Source organism: Periplaneta americana, chromosome 11, assembly GCF_040183065.1.
Source record: "Periplaneta americana isolate PAMFEO1 chromosome 11, P.americana_PAMFEO1_priV1, whole genome shotgun sequence".
NCBI classification, from domain to species: domain Eukaryota; kingdom Metazoa; phylum Arthropoda; class Insecta; order Blattodea; family Blattidae; genus Periplaneta; species Periplaneta americana.
Window position 1 is genome coordinate 152,354,420 of NC_091127.1, and position 23,159 is coordinate 152,377,578.

The window sequence follows — 23,159 nt, forward strand, 5'->3', positions numbered from 1 at the left end:
AACCAGGTGGCCCGGGTTCGAATCCCGGTTGGGGCAAGTTACCTGGTTGAGGTTTTTTCAGGGGTTTTCTCTCAACCCAGTACGAGCAAATGCTGAGTAACTTTCGGTGTTGGACCCCGGTCTCATTTCACCAGCATTATTACCTTCATATCATTCAGACGCTAAATAACCTAGATGTTGATGCAGCGTCGTAAAATAACCCAATAAAAAAAAAAGATACACGTATATAACAAAATTGACTTACAGTAATTTAAAGCTCATGGACACTTTTTCACTCGTTTATCACTACTTAGCAACACAGTCATTGCACACATTTTATTGTCGTGTGCAAGACTCGTGAAATCACTTCTTGCACACAATGAATTCAATCCAGTACATTTTTGTCACCATTCTTTTTTAGTCGACGTTTGAGGATACGGTAAGAAATCCCGTATGCTTGCGATGCTCTAAAACAGTTCATACCCTCTGTTCTAACATGTTCCATCGCGAGTTGAAGACTGTCCTCAATCCACTGACTTCTATCAGAGAATCGTATGTAATGTTTACACATTGCCTGCAATAAAACAAAAATAAAACTCTTGAAACAAGTTGCCAACTTACCCCGAAAAAAGTGATCATCTTCCCCAAGTATCGGGGTAAGATTCCTAGTGCTGTGACGCAACCTAAGATGGCGGAACAAGGTCGTTGGTTGTTAACAAAACAAACTTTAGAACCTTACTACAATATCCATTACAAAGGTTTGACAGTTATTACGAATTCAAGGATGTGTTAAAATTTTAACATATCTTTGCAATTCTTTTATAGCAGAAAAATGAGCTGTTTTCTTGCATTTCTTCTTCTCACAACAAGAACACGTGGCAAAATGAGTTAGCTTCCACTCTACAGACATTCAACTATCTCAGTGATCATGGCGTTCTCTCTTGGAAGAATGTGAAACTACAAAGAAATAAGCATCTTTCCCCGATAGTTATCTCCCCCCGATCACTCTATATGGTTAGACTTTTCTCAACGTTTTTCCTAACTGCAAAGCAAATATCAGGAAATCCCATGGCAAATCTTCACCTCACTGTTATCACCAACGTCACACAAACGGTAAATAACCGCACAATTGGTACAACGTTGATAAAAAATCGACTGAAAAATAAGTAACGAATAAAAAAAATCCATTTAATTACAGTAACACATGTGACAGATAGGGTCTCAGAAGTTAACGTCAAACCATATAGGCTACAAAATATACAGACTTCATTAACTTTCACAGAGAGAGAGTGTTTTCACACGCGAGGCAGAACCTGTCTCGAAATGCTATTAATAATTGAATGAAATTATTTGTCATTTTTCTATGTGAAATTCTGCCGAATCCTTAGTCTCCCGTATTTTCTTCAAAAAAAGTTGGCAACCCTACCTGCAAGCTTGCTGAATGGGACATTTTCAAATGTGGTGAAGTTCTTGAACTCGGAATAAATATCCTGTCCTGTTGCAAGTCCCTTCAATGGAATAATTTTCCATAGTTCCTCATTCACTAAAAAGTCACTGAAGATCGTTTTTACAAATATTGCTAGTTGCGCTTTTCAGTAAAATCTATACATTCATCAAGATGAACTTGTGTGGTGATTTTAATATATTGAGTATATTTAATATAATTAGGTGAATATAGATTTAATATGATTAAGGAGACATTAGGTTCATTAATACGGCTGTTATAAGTGGTAGTTTTCTTAGTTGAATTATTTTTCCTACTCCTTTATTAATTTGTTTACCTTTTTATTTAAAGACTTTAGTGAACAACATAAATATAAAATAACAACAGCTTTATGAACCACTTTTCAGTTGTGAAACCTCGTCAGCAGCAGAGCTAGGAAGTTCGTACCGAAACTATTAAGTTGTGAAAGCTTGGACTATATCTCTTTAATTTTTAATTTTTTGGGGGTTATTTTACGACGCTGTATCAACGTCTAGGTTATTTAGCGCCTGAATGAAATGAAGGTGATAATGCCGGTGAAATGAGTCCGGGGTCCAGCATTTGCTCGTATTGGGTTGAGGGAAAACCCCGGAAAAAACCTCAACCAGGTAACTTGCCCCGACCGGGATTCGAACCCGGGCCACCTGGTTTCGCGGCCGACGCGCTGACCGTTAGGTGTGGACACTATATCTCTACCGAATGAAATGTAGTAGCGCAGCTCTCAATGTCAATGAACCAGAATGACAAACATGTACAGCCGGGTGGTAATCAAACATGTACTCCAATCGTCCACGGCCTTAGAACAAGAAAATAATAAACGAATAACATGAAAAAAATTGTAATTATAAACTTCGTAACTCCCAATCTAAAATAATTTACTCGTACATATCCCATTGCGTTGTTTTTTTATTATTGATCTATTTTTGTGTACATTTTACTCAATTGTCAGTTTCTGGTTTAATTATGTAAATCCTACTTAATTTTACTCTAATACTAATATGTATACTAATGTGTTTATTTTTATTTTTACTGTGTACATTTTTTTATTGAATTATCGGCTTCTGTTTTTATGTGATTCGTATTTGATTCTAACAACATTAATATGTATTCCACTATGTTTATTTTTTATGAGGTAAATTTTTATATAACTACCTCTTTTGATCTCATTATGTACCTAAATTGTATCAGTATGTAATTACTTAATTCCGATCCAGTTTTATGTTCAACTATGTAAGCAAGTTTTAATCTTGGTTGAGTGTAAGAGAAGGCCTTACGGCCTTAACTCTGCCAGGTTAAATAAAGCCATTATTATTATTATTATTATTATTATTATTATTATTATTATTATTATTATTATTATTATTATATAAAAATAACATACAATGTAAACAATTATGATTCTAGCCTCTTTATAACAAATAACAATGAACATTTTCATTTTTGTCAAAAGAAATTCGTATCACAAGATGTTACTGGAGCAAATCTGAAATATCGTCGTTGTTCCTGCAATAACTCCTATGTGACATATTTATCGATTTTCAGATTTTTGCTCTATTACATAACTTAAAAAGTGATACAGCAAATAATAAAATCTCCTATATGTAATTAGGCTATATTTCTTTGTTTCGAAAATGTAAGAATTCACAGTCTCCTAGGTACGGCTGCCATAGGATGAATGAATGCGTTTTCTCTTCCTACTGAAAAATTTTATATTTTGCACATAGGAGTTATTGCAAGAACAACGACGATATGATACAGTATTTCTTACTATCATCAGTTTAGGGTTCTGGGTTCGATCCCCGATGCCAGAACGAATTTGTATCCATTAATAAATTTTTAAAATTGTTTCGAATATCGTAAAATTTCGCCAAATATAAATTAAACACAGTGAGTGGTATGCTGTAGTCTTCTTTTACACCTAAGTTATATGTGTATGTGCGTATGTTATGAGTAAATTAAAACTAAAAAGTCACTGAAGATCGTTATATTGCTATAAGCGCTTATCAGTCAAATCTGTACATTCATCAAGATGAAGTGAGAAATAACAACAGCTTTATAAGCCACTTTTCAGTTGTGAAACCTCGTCAGCAGCAGAAGTAGGAAGTTGGTACCGAAACTGTTAAGTTGTGAGAGCTTGGACTATATCTCTACCGAATGAAATGTAGTAGCGCAGCTCTCAATGTCAATGAACCAGAACGACAAACATGTATAGCCGGGTGGTAACCAAACATGTATTTCAATCGTCCACGGCCTTACAACAAGAAAATAATAAAAGAATAATATAAAAAACAATAATTTGTAATTATAAACTTCGTAACTCCCAATCTAAAATAATTTACTCATACATATAAAAATAACATGCAATGTAAACAATAATTATTCTAGCCTCATTAAATAACAATGAACATTTTCATTTTGTCAAAAGAAATTCGTTTCACAAGATGTTACTGGAGCAAATCTCAAATATCGTCGTTGTTCCTGCAATAACTCCTATGTGACATATTTATCGATTTTCAGATTTTTGCTCTATTACATAACTTAAAAAGTGATACAGCAAAAAATAAAATCTCCTATATGTAATTAGGCTATATTTCTTTGTTTCGAAAATGTATGAAAGCACAATCTCCTATATACGGCTGTCATAGGATGAATGAATGCGTTTTCTCTTCCTACTGAGAAATTTTATATTTTGCACATAGGAGTTATTGCAGGAACAACGACGATATGATACAGTATTTCTTACTATCATCAGCTGAGGGTTCTGGGTTCGATCCCCGGTGCCAGAACAAATTTGTATTCATTAATAAATTTTTAAAATAGTTTCGAATATCGTAAAATTTCGCCAAATATAAATTAAACACAGTCAGTGGCATACTACAGCCTTGTCTTACACTATATGTTTATGTGAATATGTTATGAGTAAATTAAAAATAATAAGTTACATGCAAAGACATGAAGTCGTTTGCTCGGTCCAGTCAGACAATGCTGACCGTCGGACAGACTGTTGCCACCCATGACGTTGTTGCTGATTGGCTGTAATTTCCTCTGCATCGATCAGGCCCCATTGTGAAATCTGTGCGGAGTTGTGTGTACACGGGAAGCGTTGATTGGACGCTGTACCAGATAATTACCCACTGACATACAATGAAATGTATGCCGATTAATTATCGAGCATCACAATCAGTTTGCATTATAAAGAGCTGCCTGTTTTGTTTCTTGGCGTTTAGATGCCAGCCCGATGCCCGTTCACTGATACCTGATCGCCTTACAGACGCAATTTGCTGTTTGCTTTCCTATCAGGGCAATTAAAGATTTTCTATTTCTAAAGCGATGAATGCTCGATTATTATTTCCCAGACCTTATTAATAAGTAATCACTAATATTACACCATGGAAATATACTCCCTATTCTTCTAAAAATAAATAAACGATTCATATAAAAGACATATTCTCCTCCTTGTAAATCTAAGCCTACATATTATGTGACTAATACAACGTTACTTTTACGTAAACTCCTGTCAAATGAATAAAATTGCTTGTCGCCAACGACTGACATGTTTCTCTTCTGGAATTCACAACCATTCTAAATTTTAATACGATTTTATTATTCCAAAATAATAATAGACCAATTATAAGAGAATTGGCTCAGTAGTAAAATACTAGACTTATGTGTTCGGGAGATCTCGAGTTCAAGTACCGGGTTCGGTAAATTTCGTGGGAGCTTCCTCGATTATAAAATAATAATATTGATATTTTAGTCATTTATCGTATTTTCTAATACAATTTAATTTTCTTTCTGTTTGTTTCCAAAAAATTCTTATGTAATAGCACAATTTAGAGGCTATTTTCGAATTCAGCACGAAAATTCTCATCAGAAAGAAAGTTAAATAATGCAGAACTGTGATAGTCGATTCAATATCTAGAGTAAATTCATCTATACAAGATATGTATTAATTAACTCGGTACCAACACCCGAATTAAGGAGTTAGGTACAGCTTACAGCAGTAAAATTTTGGAAATATTCAACCTTTTTTGCTCCATTTCTGTATCTTGTACAATAATGAGAATTGATATATGTAAAACACCGTCCTTCTGCTATATGAAAAAAATATTTTTACGATTAAAAAAAAAATATATATATATATATATTTTTTTTTTCAAAATTCAAAAACGCTGGCAGTTCACTGTGCAGTGATGAAGCGTTTCCCTCATAACTGAAAAACTATCCAACATTCTGTGACGAAATTTTTATGTGTATTTATGCATGTCATATCCACAATATGATACAAAATCACCTTTGATAGATTGTCTCAAAAAAAATAATAAATTCATTTTAAAAATGGTCAAATGTCAGTATTTCCTTCTAACACAAAATTTAAAAAAAAATAGTTATTAAGGAATGTAGTTGAAAGAGCATGATATTGTAAACATGAGTTTCAGCTATAAAATAAAAGAGAGAGAACATGAAAAAGTTAACAATTTTATGAGTTATGAGGGAAACGCTTCATCATTGCACAGTGAACTGCCAGCGTTTTTGAATTTTGAAAAAAATAAATAAATATATTTTTTTAATCGTAAAAATATTTTTTTTCATATAGCAGAAGGACGGTGTTTTACATATATCAATTCTCATTATTGTATAAGATACAGAAATGGAGCAAAAAAATGTTGAATATTTCCAAAATTTTACTCAGAATTCTCTCAGCTAGCAGTGTATAATAACTGCGGATTCCCGGCCAACAAGTCACTCAGCTGAGTGCGCTCCTAGTAAGAATGGCAGTTACATTGGATACACGTCAACATATACTCGTATATGCCTAACTTGGAGTCAGGCCACAAAGGGAAACTTCGAAGGAGGAGAATTCGATCCGGTGCTGTGGATTGAATTCGGCGTAGGTCAGTGGTCAGAGCGCTTGGTACGTAGAACCAAGAACCCGGGTTCGATCCCCGGCGCCGGAGCGAATTTTTCTCCTAAAATATTAAGTAAAATTATTCATTATTTGCTAGCGAAATCGTTGATAAAAATAGTTTAATGTCGATGGCAATAATTCGTAACTCCTCCTACTTTTAGTGCTACTAATTGTCTTTCCTTTATCAATTCTGATCTTTGTGTCTCTGAACAAACTTTGAGTATCTTAGAAAGCATAGTGATAGAAATATTCCTATAGTCAATGTAATGCAATATAATATAATGCTATTGTTTTAATGCAAAGTACACACATTCTGATAATTTATATCTCGTTACAGATAAACCCAGCCCTACAAATTGTTTTAATGCAAAAGTCAATACACACACATTCTGATAATTTATATCTCGTTACAGATAAACCCAGCCCTACAAATTGTTTTAATGCAAAAATCAATACAAACACATTCTGATAATTTATATCTCGTTACAGATAAACCCAGCCCTACAAATTGTTTTAATGCAAAAGTCAATACACACACATTCTGATAATTTATATCTCGTTACAGATAAACCCAGCCCTACAAATTGTTTTAATGCAAAAGTCAATACACACATTCTGATAATTTATATCTCGTTACAGATAAACCCAGCCCTACAAATTGTTTTAATGCAAAAATCAATACAAACACATTCTGATAATTTATATCTCGTTACAGATAAACCCAGCCCTACAAATTGTTTTCATGCAAAAGTCAATACACACACATTCTGATAATTTATATCTCGTTACAGATAAACCCAGCCCTACAAATTGTTTTAATGCAAAAATCAATACAAACACATTCTGATAATTTATATCTCGTTACAGATAAACACAGCCCTACAAATTGTTTTAATGCAAAAGTCAATACACACACATTCTGATAATTTATATCTCGTTACAGATAAACCCAGCCCTACAAATTGTTTTAATGCAAAAATCAATACAAACACATTCTGATAATTTATATCTCGTTACAGATAAACCCAGCCCTACAAATTGTTTTAATGCAAACGTCAATACACACACATTCTGATAATTTATATCTCGTTACAGATAAACCCAGCCCTACAAATTGTTTTAATGCAAAAATCAATACAAACACATTCTGATAATTTATATCTCGTTACAGATAAACCCAGCCCTACAAATTGTTTTAATGCAAAAGTCAATACACACACATTCTGATAATTTATATCTCGTTACAGATAAACCCAGCCCTACAAATTGTTTTAATGCAAAAATCAATACACACACATTCTGATAATTTATATCTCGTTACAGATAAACCCAGCCCTACAAATTGTTTTAATGCAAAAGTCAATACACACACATTCTGATAATTTATATCTCGTTACAGATAAACCCAGCCCTACAAATTGTTTTAATGCAAAAATCAATAAACACACATTCTGATAATTTATATCTCGTTACAGATAAACCCAGCCCTACAAATTGTTTTAATGCAAAAGTCCTTACACACACATTCTGATAATTTATATCTCGTTACAGATAAACCCAGCCCTACAAATTGTTTTAATGCAAAAATCAATACACACACATTCTGATAATTTATATCTCGTTACAGATAAACCCAGCCCTACAAATTGTTTTAATGCAAAAGTCAATACACACACATTCTGATAATTTATATCTCGTTACAGATAAACCCAGCCCTACAAATTGTTTTAATGCAAAAGTCAATACACACACATTCTGATAATTTATATCTCGTTACAGATAAACCCAGCCCTACAAATTGTTTTAATGCAAAAATCAATACACACACATTCTGATAATTTATATCTCGTTACAGATAAACCCAGCCCTACAAATTGTTTTAATGCAAAAGTCAATACACACACATTCTGATAATTTATATCTCGTTACAGATAAACCCAGCCCTACAAATTGTTTTAATGCAAAAATCAATACAAACACATTCTGATAATTTATATCTCGTTACAGATAAACCCAGCCCTACAAATTGTTTTAATGCAAAAGTCAATATAAAGATATGAAAAATAGTATAAGATATTGTGAGTCAAATGCCTGATGATGCCTAAGGGCGAAAACGTTTGCATTTCAATTTCATAATATGCAATGATCATTTACATCTGTAAGTGTTATTGATTTTAAACTGTGATATGTCAATTAGACTGAACTATAAAAAAATAGCATTATATTATATTAAACTATGAGTAGTTGAAAATTATGATCAAGATATATTCTGCTCTCATACATAAGTAAGAGATGTTCTAAAGAGTACCGGTAGCACTACTTTTTCATAATACTTACTTACTTACTGGCTTTTAAGGAACCCGGAGGTTCATTGCCGCCCTCACACAAGCCCGCCATTGATCCCTATCCTGAGCAAGATCAATCCAGTCTCTACCATCATATTCCACCTCCCTCAAATCCATTTTAATAATATAATATCCCATCTACGTCTCGGCCTCCCTAAAGGTCTTTTCCCCTCTGGCCTCCCAACTAACACTCTATATGCATTTCTGGATTCGCCCATACGTGCTACATGCCCTGCCCATCTCAAACGTCTGGATTTAATGCTCCTAATTATGTGCAGCTCTGCGTTGTGTAACTTTCTCCATTCTCCTGTAACTTCATCCCTCTTAGCCCCAAATATTTTCCTAAGAACCTTATACTCAAAAACCCTTAATCTCTGTTCCTCTCTCAAAGTGAGAGTCCAAGTTTCACAGCCATACAGAACAACCGGTAATATAACTGTTTTATAAATTCTAACTTTCAGATTTTTTGACAGCAGACTAGATGACAAAAGCTTCTCAACCGAATAATAACAAGCATTTCCCATATTTATTCTGCGTTTAATTTCCTCCCGAGTGTCATTTATATTTGTTACTGTTACTCCAAGATATTTGAATTTTTCCACCTCTTCGAAGGATAAATCTCCAACTTTTATAGTTCCTTTTCGTACAATATTCTGATCACGCGACATAATCATATACTTCGTCTTTTCGGGATTTACTTCCAATCCTATCTCTCTACTTGCTTCAAGCAGAATTTCCACATTTTCCCTAATTGTTTGTGGATTTTCTCCTAACATATTCACGTCATCCGCATAGACAAGAAGCTGATGTAACCCGTTCAATTCCAACCCCTCTGTGTTATACTGAACTTTCCTAATGGCATATTCTAGAGCGAAGTTAAAAAGTAAAGGTGATTTTTCATAATACAGTAGGCCTATATGGACAGCATAGGTCTAAATATTGGCAGGTTAAATTCTCATCACTTATTAGTTTCTCTATTACAAATTCAATCAGATCATAAATGTTCTTTGTGAAATCTTTATTGTTCTTCACTTTCATCTATTTCACCCAGCAAGAACACAAAACCACTGGAAGGCAGAAAGTGCACCTGACTAGCGTCGAGTAGCGGAACTCCTGGAAGAGTCGGGATGCCGTTGCTGAAATGCTGTTTGATGGTGTTGTACCTAAAAAATACACTGCGACCGGTACAACACTATGCTTCTAGCGACGTTTTGACACAATTTGCCGCTCGCACCCGTAGCAAAGGGGAGAGAACGGGGTGTGGGCGGGGAAATCGAATTTCTCACTTATTTTATCATATTTGAAGTAGTGGAGGCAACATCCTTTATAAAACAGCCTTTTGATGACGGACGTGTGATGCTGATGTGCTTTTAGCCTTTTCGACAACAATGCGCCCTCTCTCACTCCTAGGAAAATGTAATTTTTGGCACTTTGGAAACTTAATTCAATCACTGTACAGTCACACTCCATAAAAACTAGACGCAAGAGCAGCTACTGCTAAAATTGCATTTGGCTTCCACTACATATCGGAATAACAATCATGGCGTGATAGAGAATAAAACCAGAACAGTGTTACAAAATCTCGCGCCGTATACAATTATGTCAATCACTGAGGGAACAATGTAACTGTTCGAAAAATTTAATAGGTACCTTATTTATTATATTATTATTCTTCATTCTTAAATTATAATATTTATCTTCCTTTTCCTATCTCTGAAATTATCTCACCGCTGAATTGGTATGACAAAATATCATTTTATCTTTGATATTACGTCATTGTTTCTTCTAAAACACTCTATATATCCGTAGCTTAAAAATCCGCCATCTTGAATCTCAAACGAGTGACATCAGTTGCACGGGAAGTCAAAGATCTGACATGTGGATGCATTTTACCTTTAAACTATATTATTAATTTTATGCAATGGCTGGTTATGCGTCTCCAAATTGCACAAATAAGGCATTGAGTCTACAAGGTCTATTGTTTTCTTGCTGACAAATAAAGAAGAAAGAAATTACTCATAAATTCGAGACGAAGGGACTTTTTTCATTTCATTTATTTATTTTATTCCATAGATCTGACATGAGCAATGAAGCTTTAAGGTGTGGAACAAGTCAAAATTTTTCAATATTACAATTACAATTTTTACAGATTTTTATAGTTTCACAATTTAGTAATTTTCTACAATTTTTACAATTTTGTGCAATTTTTTACAATATTTTGGCGAGATGTAGTGAGATGAGGTGAGGTCCGAGGATTCGCCAAAATATTGCCCGGCATTTGCCTTTTGGTTGGGGAAAACCTCGGAAAAACCCAACCAGGTAATCAAATCAAAGGGGGGTAATCAAATCAAAGGGGTTGATGCCAAGGACTCGCCATAGACCATCCGGCTGGATGCCAACAACAAATAATTACCTTTGTAAAGTTTAATAATAATTCAAAATGTTATTTACGGAGAGGTAGGCCTAATTCATGGAAATAAATATGGATTCTATGTTTGATTTCAGTGGTCATTAAGGGATTCTAATTATAGTGAATAAAACGCTTATATATTGGATAGCGATTTCAGCGTCCTTATTGGCGCTCTAATGCAGTTTTTCTAACATTTTTGATAAGTTATGTCGGTTAAACAGTTTTTGTACTCATTCATATTAGGTATTGGCAACACTGGTTCCCCTAATGAACACTGAATATAAATATTTCAAACGCATTATTTTCTTTCTTGGACTATTTCTCCGCAAAATAAAGTTTTGAATTATATTTACATTGCAAAGATAAAGATATTGTTTTAATATTTTATATATATATATATATATATAAAATATTAAAACAATATCTATATAAAATATATATATATTAATTTGTCCTACAAAATTTATCTGTAGGCTAATATTGACACTTAATATTTTAGGAGAAAAATTTGCTCCATTGCCGGGGATCGAACCCGGGTCCTTAATTCTACGTACCAAGCGCTCTGACCACTGAGCTACGCCGAATTTAATCCAGATAACCTAAAATATTAAGTGTCAATATTACAGATAAATTCTGTAGGACAAATTAATAATTATATCTATAATATTCTCTCAGCTAGCAGTGCATAATAACTGCGGATTCCCGGCCAACAAGTCACTCAGCTGAGTGCGCTCATAGTATAATGGCAGTTGACATTGGATACACGTCAACATATGAGCCGTTCAGAGCAAAAGTGGTGTAAGTCAAAAGTGGGATAATGAGGTTTAAAGTAAAAATTCTGTAAAATACAGTGCAAAGTAGCAATTAATATGTCCTTCGTGGTATACACTGACTACAAATAGTTTAAATAAATTGGATATTAATTGCTACTTTGCGCTGTATTTTACAGAATCTTTACTTTAACCTTCATTACCCATTTTTGACTTACACCACTTCTGCTCTCAACGGCTCATATATATGCCTAACTTGTAGTCAGGCCACAAAGGGAAACATCGAAGGAGGAAGGTTCGATTCGGTGCTCTGGATTGAATTCGGCGTAGCTCAGTGGTCAGAGCGCTTGGTACATATAACCAAGGGCCCGGGTTCGATCCCCGGCGCCGGAGCGAATTTTTATGTAAAATATTAATGTTATTGTTCCTATTAACACGATACAATTAAAATTAAATATTAACCCCTTTTTATTTGCTATAATTCCTACTGACAACCTCCGAAATAACAAAAACTCTTAATTGAATGAGTAAAAAACTATCTGTGATAGAAAAAATTGAAGAATAGATCTGAATTCAGCCCACAAATATCTATAAGAATCATATACAGTATTTTCTGTCCAGAAAAAATAACAGAGTAACTATCATTATTCTTTCCTGTATGAATATATTACGTAATTAATGCGTAAGTATGTAAATACAATGAAAACTTAATGTTTCGCTACCTTAAACTTGCATACAATAGAGTAATCTCATCCTTACCCATGATCTCATATTTAAATTGTCATGTCGCCTTGACTGTGGGATTCAACATGGTGGATTGTTCTGCTTGTATAATAAAGTGCTCTAATTTCTTCAGAGTCTTTACTGTTTAACACTCTTTGTCTTTGGCAACCTCACCAAGTTGAGGAAGATTAAAAATTAATTAAATTATTTTAAATATTTTGTTCCCAGTTTAAATATTCATGTGTGTCTTTGTAGCCTACGTCTATTTCTAATTTTATTTATTTCTGAACAAATTTTAAAGTACTAAGTCGTCTCAAAAGCATTCTCCTATGAATGTTGTATTCATTTGTCCTTGAGTTGCGAGGCAACGATCGATTTTTATACATCTGCTGTTAGTATAGTTTTGAAACACATTTTAAGAAGCAATTTTTTTTAAGAACAGAATATTACTTATTTATTTATTTATTTATTTATTTATTTAAATTCAAATATACGGAATAAAGAAATATAATTACAAAACAAACAAAGAGAAATACAAATAAAATAATACAAGCAACATAAAAAGAAGATACAGTAGTGTTAACAAAATTTGAGACCGAATGAGCAGCGCTCGTGCTCGGTCGCAGTTCAGATATAATATTAAAATAATAATAATAATAATAATAATAATAATAATAATAATAATAAGTGAGATAAAATAGGAACTAAAATATAATTACAGCGGCAATGGAATTATATAATATAATATTAACACTAGAGAAGAATAATATCGCACGTGAAAAGTAGGACTAATATATATTTCAGAATTATAGAATACAAATATAATATAGGATGATTAATTCATACACATAGGATATAAATTTATTTAATCAAATTGAAGATATTAACACGTTTCTAATTTTCTTGTTATATGTTAGTGGGTTACATGTTAGAAGTTCTGGGTGTAATTTAGTTAAAGCATTGTACAACCGAGGGCCAAAATTTATGTTATGCTTTAGACCAGCAGATGCGAGGCATTTAGGTTCTACTAATGTTGAATTAATATTTCGTCTTGTGTCATAATTGTGTGTCTGTAATAATTAATTGCAATAGTTATATATATATATATATATATATATATATATATATATATATATATATATATATACACAGGGTGTTTCAAAAATACGGGGCATAATTTCAGGTATGTATTTCCCACATGTAGACAATCAAAATAGTTCATTACAACATGTGTCCGGAAATGCTTCATTTCCGAGTTATGGCCTTCACAACATTGAAATTCACCGGAACGTTTTTCTTTCCGCAGGTCGTTGCCGTCAAAGGAGACATTAAGAGGGCACTCTGACAATTCATTCCGAGGCGAAGGTTACATTCAGTGTTGTGTAGGCGTTAGACTGTGCGACATGTATTCAAATCAAGAGCTGGCAGAGATACACTTCATGTACGGTAAGGCGGACGGCAATGCTGCGCTGGCTCGTCGTTTGTACCAGGAGAGGTACCCACAGCGACAATGTCCAGATCGGAAGACATATGTACGTCTCTATTACAGTCTGTGCGAGTATGGAAAATTTAACTCTCCTGGTTTGGGAAGGGGACGACCAAGATCTACAACTCCAGAAGTACAGGAGGAGATTCTGGAGGCTGTGAACATGACTCCTATCAGCACACGAAGGGTAGCGTTGCAAGTCAATGTTCCTCATACGACTGTCTGGAGACTGTTGAGAGAGTATCAATTGTATCCTTATCATTTGTAACGTGTACAGGCCCTGTCACCAGCAGATTACCCTGCACGAGTTAGGTTCTGTCAGTGGTTCTTGCAGCAGTGTGGTGTAAATCCGAACTTTCCTGCCTTAGTATTATTTACAGATGAAGCACAGTTCACACGAGATGGCATAACAAATTTCCACAATCAGCATGTATGGGCGTATGAAAACCCACGTGCAACTGTCCCAGCTCATCACCAGGTGCGGTTCTCCCTCAACATGTGGGCCGGTATCATTGGTGATCGACTAGTTGGACCCCATGTACTTGTAAACAGACTTACGGAGCAGGCGTACACAAACTGCCTGGAAAACACCATACCTCATGTTTTAGAAGACACTCCACTGATCAATCGCCAACACATTCACTTCTTGCATGATGGCGCTCCTGCACACTTCAGTCGTAAGGCTCGCCGGTACTTGGATCGAAGGTTTCCTGATCGATGGATAGGTAGAGGTGGCCCAATTGCTTGGCCTCCACGCTCACCTGATCTGAACCCTCTCGATTTCTACTTGTGGGGCCATTTAAAATCATTGGTTTATTCGTCTCCGGTGCCTGATTTGGAATCCCTTCGGAATCGAATTGTGGCATGTTCTGAGGACATACGCAATACTCCTGGAGTTTGGGATCGTGTTCGCAGGTCAATGAGACATCGATGTGAGGTCTGTATTCAAGCAGGAGGTGGACATTTTGAACATCTTCTGTAATGACAACGACCTGCGGAAAGAAAAACGTTCCGGTGATTTTCAATGTTGTGAAGGCCATAACTCGGAAATGAAGCATTTCCGGACACATGTTGTAATGAACTATTTTGATTGTCTACATGTGGGAAATACATACCTGAAATTATGCCCGTATTTTTAAACACCCTGTATATGTATGTGTGTGTGTGTGTGTGTGTATATCAGTTTCATATTGTGATTGTGCGGAGTAATTCGAATACTTCTGCGTTTCTTTTGAAAAAAAAAATAACGCATAACTGCAAAATCAGCAGTTAAAGAGACTAGTTGCAGGAAATGGGACCTAAAGTCTGATTTTTTATATTTTTGTTTTTTGTGGTTTCAAAAAGAGGATGAAATACTGAGCATTTAAAAAAATTCATGGTTCTAGGTGCTATAGTTTTTAATGCATTACTTATTGAATGTTAATATTACATTATGTACTTTTCGAGAAAAATACAATTATTAAAGTTTTCACTTGTTTTCTTAGCAAGTATAAGAAAGATTTAGGTATTTAAGAAGCACTGTGTAAAACTACGTCCTAGTTTAGTATGTAAAAAAAGCTCTTACAGGTAGCGCAAGATGTGAAAACATAGAAATGCAGTTTTTATACCGCAAATTCGTTATTTTGTTCTCCTGTAAAATTTTCTTTCATGGCCTTAGTCCCTTTTCGCGCAAAGGATCACGAAATGGAAGGTGAACGGGTGGTTAGTGGTAGGACGGCATCAAACTGGTGTAAATGATTGAGTGATTGAGACCTAAACCGAGGAAGACCACCTATTCTAAAGAATGAATCCATAACCACCAAACTAGAAGAGCAGCCACTCGGCACTAGCAGTGAATTGTCAACAAGTCTTGATGTTTTAAAGCCACAGTCTGTCGCCACCTCCATTAATTTGGATATTTATGAATTGTCCTGCAAAGTGTGGAAATTCCGGAGGGACTTATGCCATACGAAGAATAAAGGCAGAGAAATCATAAAATAAGATTATACATGTGCAAGATCTACTTTGACAAAGAGTTTATCTAGCAGTAACTTACAAAGGAATTTAAACTTGACAGTAGGCCTATAACAAATTACATAAGACTATTACACTCTTACTACGTCATACTACTTTTGACCACTAAAACGGTACGAAAGGACATATTTCAACCAATCATGGCTGCTTATCGCACAATTTTATCGCGTCCCTAGCATTTGTTTAATTTTATCGCGTCCCTAGCATTTGTTTCTTTGTCTGCCAACATTTGAAACTGCGCTGGTCTGGACGTCAAAATATATATATATATATATATATATATATATATATATATAAAATTACAAACCACTCCAGTCGATGCACAGCAGTTTCAAATATGACTCGCATTGGCATTCAAGAACAAGAATTAATAAAAATCACTGATCATACCTAGGCATCTTCTGAAATCCGATTTACAAATAAATGAAGAGCACCATTCGGAAATCCTGAATAAGTTGAATACACCACGTAGTCCTAAATCAACGAGTTCCAATTCTATTACGCACACGTCCAATATAACATCAATTGAACCACCAACCATATTCAAATTTGAAAATTGCACATTCAATAATTATTCCTTTTAAAATTATTCATTCGGAAATTCTGAGTAAGTTGAATACACCATGTAGGCCTAAATCAACGAGTTCCACTTCTATTACGCACACGTCCAATATAACATCAATTGAACCACCAACCACATTCAAATTTGAAAATTGTACATTCAATAATTATTCCTTTTAAAATTATTCATGTTTATTTTTATGTCATCGTCGTTAATTAAAACGTTTCTATCACTTGTGTACAGTATATTAGTTAGGTTATGTTATAGCTTCTGCTATATGATATTGTGGATAGTCACGTATCAGAGATTGTTTAATATTAAGATTTATTGAAAATCATCTGTCAAGTGACGTTGATTACTGGGATTCGGATAATTGAAGTGGAATGTTGCATTTTAATAAAAATGAAACCGAATCAACAAAGCCTTCTTGACTAGTAACATTGCCATCGTGTATAATAGATCGAGAACTTCTCGACGAGAAGGCATTGCTCACTACTGCCATCTAGCATACATCTAGCGTAATATTTGCAATGTTGAGATGGTACAATAATACATTTGAAGACAGTTGTATTTTCGTAAGTCAATTAATATTTTATTGTATTGGAGTACTTCGTTACTTCTAATCTTTATATACTTTCTTCTAATCGTGTAATAGTCAATTATATCCCACTCGAGTTTTGATTTTCTCTAGATAAATCAAAACGTCTAGTGAGATTACTGTTGATAGAATAGGAGACTTTGAAAAAGAGATAAGAAATTTTACCATTAGTTCGATATACTTATAGAAAATTTAATTGTAAAGAGGAGAAATTGCTTCACCGAACATTGCAAGTTTAGTACAGGAAAACTGGACTCTGAATTCAATGAAACGTCATCGATTATTTTACGTGTTTTATAAGTTTTATGTTATTTTATTGTTTAAAGTTATTACATAAAAATTCAGCCATAAAAATACGACACATTTATTGCTTTTAATATATGGCTTTTACTCTTAACCAGGTATCGCAGAACACACACCCTTTTCGACACAATCATGAACACACTTCACCACAATAGGAAACCAGAAGACAGAGCGGGATCTTCACTATGCTTTGGACAATGGAGGATACTACTTCGAAACTAGTCAGCCAGGTATATTACAACAGTTAACAGTTAATCGTCATGAAATATGTGTTTAAGAGGTTTGGAATACCTACATCTATTACTCCGATTGTAACTTTAGCTGCATTGAAAGGATCAATTGCTCTTCTGAAGCATCACCTACATTCGAAATGAAACCAAGTTCATTAGCATTCTTTACTTTTTTGTAACACTTGCCTCTCTAAAACTAGGTATATTTCCACCAATCACAAAATGTATTTGCAGCTATGTACTTGGAGTTTCATTGTCAAAACAAAATTAATGGTTCACTGAACTTGTAAACATTTATATGGTTAAGTACTCTTTGTCCCTTGTGGCAGCTCACGAATAGTGAGAAGCTTTCTAAATTCAAAGTTGTTCAGTTTGAACAATTGTTAAAAAAAAATGTCACTTCTTTTCTGAATCGGCCAACGGAATACAGTTTCAATTTTGATAGATTTCTGTCATCTTTCCGAATTCAGTGAGAAGCCCTGCACTAAATCTGATAGCTTCTTTACCAGAAACTTGTTGGAATATTTCCTCAATTATGAATCATTCTTGCATAACGTCTGACAATATGATATATTTCCATTGGAACGTTTTACGTATTTGTTCATATAATTACGCGTATAGGCTAATCGCACATCTTGTATGACATTACTCGTATTATTATCATTATCATCGTCCTTGCAGGTATTAGGCCTAGTGACCTGTTACGGTCTCCGTCCATCTTTTCAGGGGGCGTCCCAAAGATCGTCTTCCATGTGGTATATAGCGGAGAATTAGTCTTGGGAGTCTGGAACGGTCCATCTTATTGACATGGTTAAGCCATTTTTGTCTATAGTAGTTGAGATGTTCATAAATAGGTGTAATTTTCAATTCTTCTGTAATTAGTTCATTCCTTTTGTGGTCAAGCAAGCTCTAGCGGGCAGTCTTCCTTAGAAATCTCATTTCCGCAGTTGGTAGGCGTTGAACATCTGAGTTTCGGACAGTCCAGGCCTCACTACCATACTTGAGGACAGGTCTTGCTAGAACTTTATATGCTTTTATGCTCGACCATGACGAAATGTAGTAATTATAAACCTGATAGTAGCCCTTTAATGCACCTCATTAAAGTAACCTATTCATTATAATTCAGTTGTTCAGCCAATGAGAAATCACCATTGTACCATTATGAAACCGCAAGTATCGATTATTCTCGGATATGCAATCGAAAGACAATTAGCGAAAAGTCACGGAGGCTGGAAATCCAATACTGTCGCAGAAGGTTATGTTCTGTTACTATAATAATTAGCGTTAATAAAAAATAATATTCAAATAAATTCAATTTGTCATCTCGTTTTTCAATTCTAAATCAATTTCCAGGTTATATCAAGCCTAATGTTCATGTTATTCTCTAGATCATATCAAGGTCAATGACATTTGTGCCTCGGAAAAAATCAATACTTTCGCGTCTGCGCACATCTCACAATTCAGGTCAGTTACGCTCCTCAGTTACATAACTAAAACATGAATACTTATGAATAATTTCAAGTTAGAAATATGGTCGAGCATAAAAAGTCGTATGAAACTTGCTTATAATGGTAATTAAGACGCTGGTATGAAAATTATGGAACTCGCTTGCGCTCGTTTCATAAACAAACATATTCGCGTCTTAATTACTACCATTATAGGCTCGTTGCATAATGTACTATTAACCTGGTATGTTTTTGGGTTTTCATGGTTGTGAAAAACCTGGTTGATTGTTCTTAAGGCTCCTCGTATTATTATTATTATTATTATTATTATTATTATTATTATTATTATTATTATTATTATTATTATTCAGTGGCGTAGCACGAAATTTTGAGCGGGGGAAGCTAACTCAAGTTGTCTTTCATGCAATATGAGAAAACGTATTACAAAAATACAGTCTTAAAATAAATAGTAGTCAATGTCAAGTCAGCAGTCGAAGATTGGTTGCAACATCGTAAGTAACACCGATAAGGCATTCACATATCTCTTAACAAATAGACACGTATACGTATAACATCAGCTCACTCCCTGTCATACTTAGAGAAATCACAATATTAGTATCATTACGTAAGTATGCGTCTGTCTTTTGGTTGTGTCCTTCATTCACAGCAAGGGAGTCGGTCATTTGTTTTTTAAATCACACTTTTTGTTCGTAAGTCAGTCTTGATAATACAATTGTCCTAAAAAATTCAATTAAATTAGTATCAGGAAGTGTTATTTCGCTCATTATTTATTATATCAGCCACAATTCACACTAACACTTCAACGGAACACAACTGACGAAAAGGGATAACTCGGAAACTACTTATTTTAAATGTTAAAGCTAGCTTCTTGCGAGCCTTGCGACTAGGCTAGTTTAGTTAGAAAGGGATGGAAAATCTGTGGGGTGGATTACACAGAAGAAACCAGTCTGTTTGGAAGCTGGTGTGTGCAGGCTTCTTGTTTACTGCTGCATCACATCATCCTGAGCTGCCGCATCACAATATTTAAAGCGTAAATATAAATTCTATTAAAATTAATAAATAATTTTGTCCATAAACTGCAGGTTTATTATGAAATTATTATTAACTGGGGAATCTAAGTTTTTTAGCTTACATTGACGCTACGCCACCGTTATTATTATTACTACTACTAGTACTACTAGAGGATTAACTGTTATTCTCAGCTTATTTCATTCCATTCAATAGGCACACTTAGGCCTAAATCTTACAACAAATTGCATTTGATTATCTTAATTTCATTATCCTAGTCTCTGTCGGCTATACGTAGACATTACACGTAATCACATAAATTTCCTCAAATTCCCTGTCACTCTTTCCTGTTGTTTTATATTTGTGGTTTTGAAGAATGCTTACCACAAGACTGACTTAAGTAGGAACGTAATCTTGATTTAGATGTTTTCAGCAGAGTGAGAGAGAAGCGGACCAGATATTGAATATCTGATTGCAAAGAGAGGACTTTTCATCGCAGTAACCGAACCCTGGACTCCCTCACGTGAAGCGAGAGTCCTCTCTGTCGACGTGTGTTCCTCCCAGGGGACGATCGCACCAAGGGAGGACGTGAAGGGCATGTCAAGCGAGCGGTCTCCCGCCCCAACCCCCTCCGACAAGAACGTCGGCTGCACCTGTCGCGTTTCTGCCCTTCGGACTAAATTTTTAAATGTGAGTGTCGACGTTTCACCTGAAAGTTAACAGAAATCATTGTCATATTTCCTCTGTCCATCCATATTATTCACGCTAATTTACATCTTGTGCATAAAAGCGGCACGTAGCAAAAATGTCGACACGGAAGTTCAAATCCAGCAGAATTGCGGTTGGCGTTGAATATTAAAATCTTAATTTGAACTTAAATGTTGAAATAAAAATTACAACGCTTCTCTTGTGTACAGTGGCGGTAATAAAATTCTTATCTTAAAATGAAAAGATTATACTGTAATTGAATTGTGAATTTGCAAAACGACTTAAGTCCCTAGAAGTACTTTTGAGAAAATTAAGCAAAACTAATTTTAGCCTCGCTGAACCATATATTGTTACAATATAATTTTTTATATGTAAGAGAAATAGTTTTATTATAAGAATTCATACTTTTGTATTCTTCTTCAGGTCGTAAAAAATTTAATTATCTTCAGGTCTTAAGTTGTTCTGCAAATTAACTTCAATCCTACATCATAATTATTAGGTTACTGACAAATAAACATGTTTAACTAAATGTATTTATACAAAAATTATAAAATAACCTTATTCCAATTGTTGAACAACATTATTTTGAACAATTTGATAATCACAAGAGCACAGACAATCCTTAGGAGTGTTATAACGAGACCACAGCTTAGTTTCATCTTTCAATTCTTTGTTGTCTCCCATGCTATAATGTTTTCGTAAAATGTATTCACGCCTTCTTCATCACGAATGTTCTTATGCATTTTACGAATATCTTGAATTTTGGTTTCATTGATCGGGGATAAACCATTGTGTTGGAAAGTGTGGAGAAAGAACGACGTTGAAAATGATCAAGAAGTAGAAAGGGAATTGGTTGTGTCACTTGTTGAATAGAACTGCCTACTGAAGGATGCATTAGAAGGAATGGTAAACGTGAGATAAGTTCGGAAAGAATTACCAATGATAACAGACAGAAAACAATTTGTCAGTGGAGTGTATAAGTTAATTAAAATTACATATTGTGTAAGTTTCTTCAGTACTTGACAGGAAAAACAACTTAAGTCTAAGACTAAAGTCGTTTTACCCCTTCACCAAATATTCTGTTGCTAATAAAAACTATACAAAAGACGTGGATTAAAGTCATTATACTACTAAACGATACTCCTTGTACGCAACTCAACTCAAAACCCCCAAAATGTGGACTTAAGTCGTTTTGCAAATTCACCATTTAATTATGAAACGGGTAGCCTACTATTTTATTTCCTTAGAAATGAATGCAATGGTTTTTTTTCAGAACAGTTGCTTTCTTATAAGACAAAGTTAGAACTGGGGAGTTGTAATTTGAAAGAAGATCGCCGTCTCCACTTCAAAGAGTAGGCAATGCTGCCTGTTCCAACGTCATAAGTTACTCCATCTCTTCCTTGGTCTACCCTGGTCTTATCTACCATGAGGTTTATAATATTGTATTGAATCATTCACCCGGACGACGTTGCAACCAAGAAAAAGTAAATTTTACAAAAGAGTAAAAAAATTGTTAAAATTATAACATATATCTGTAATGTCGCCAACTGTTTATTTCGGTAAAAACAAAGTTTCCCATCGCATGCAGAAGGACAAACATAATGTAGGTCCATCTTTAATTCATATTCAGTGGTTACAACTTTGTTCGAGTGAATGATTCAATAATTATACTCATTAAAAAACATTTGGTACAGTGCATATCCTCCAGTTCTAAAAAACGTTCAAAGACATTTCGTACAATGCTTATGGTCCAATGATAAAAACGTTCAGAGACATTTTGTACAATGCATATGGTCGGTACAGTACGTATATATGGTGCAATGCATATGGTCCAATAAAAAAAGTCCAAATACATCTGTTACAGTATATTTGGTCCTTTGAAACACACACAAACATATATATATATATGCATATATATTTTTTATTTATTTCATTGTGTTATTTTACGACACTGTATTAACATCTAGATTATTTAGCGTCTGAATGAAATGAAAGTGATAATGCCGATGAAAGGAATCCGGGGTCCAGCACCGAAAGTTACCCAGCAGTTGCTCGTATTGGGTTGAGGGAAAACCCCGGAAAAACCCTCAACCAGGCAACTTGCCCCGACCGGGATTCGAACCCGGGCCACCTGGTTTCGCGGCCAGACACGCTGACCGTTACTCC

At 34.5% G+C, this 23,159-nt stretch overlaps 1 non-coding gene across 1 annotated transcript; it reads left to right on the forward strand.

The window, feature by feature from the left end:
- Positions 1-12,216: 12,216 nt before the first annotated feature.
- TRNAM-CAU (transfer RNA methionine (anticodon CAU)) lies at positions 12,217-12,289 on the forward strand. The gene has a single exon. It is a non-coding gene; the product is annotated as a tRNA-Met (tRNA).
- The last annotated feature ends 10,870 nt before the right edge of the window (positions 12,290-23,159 follow it).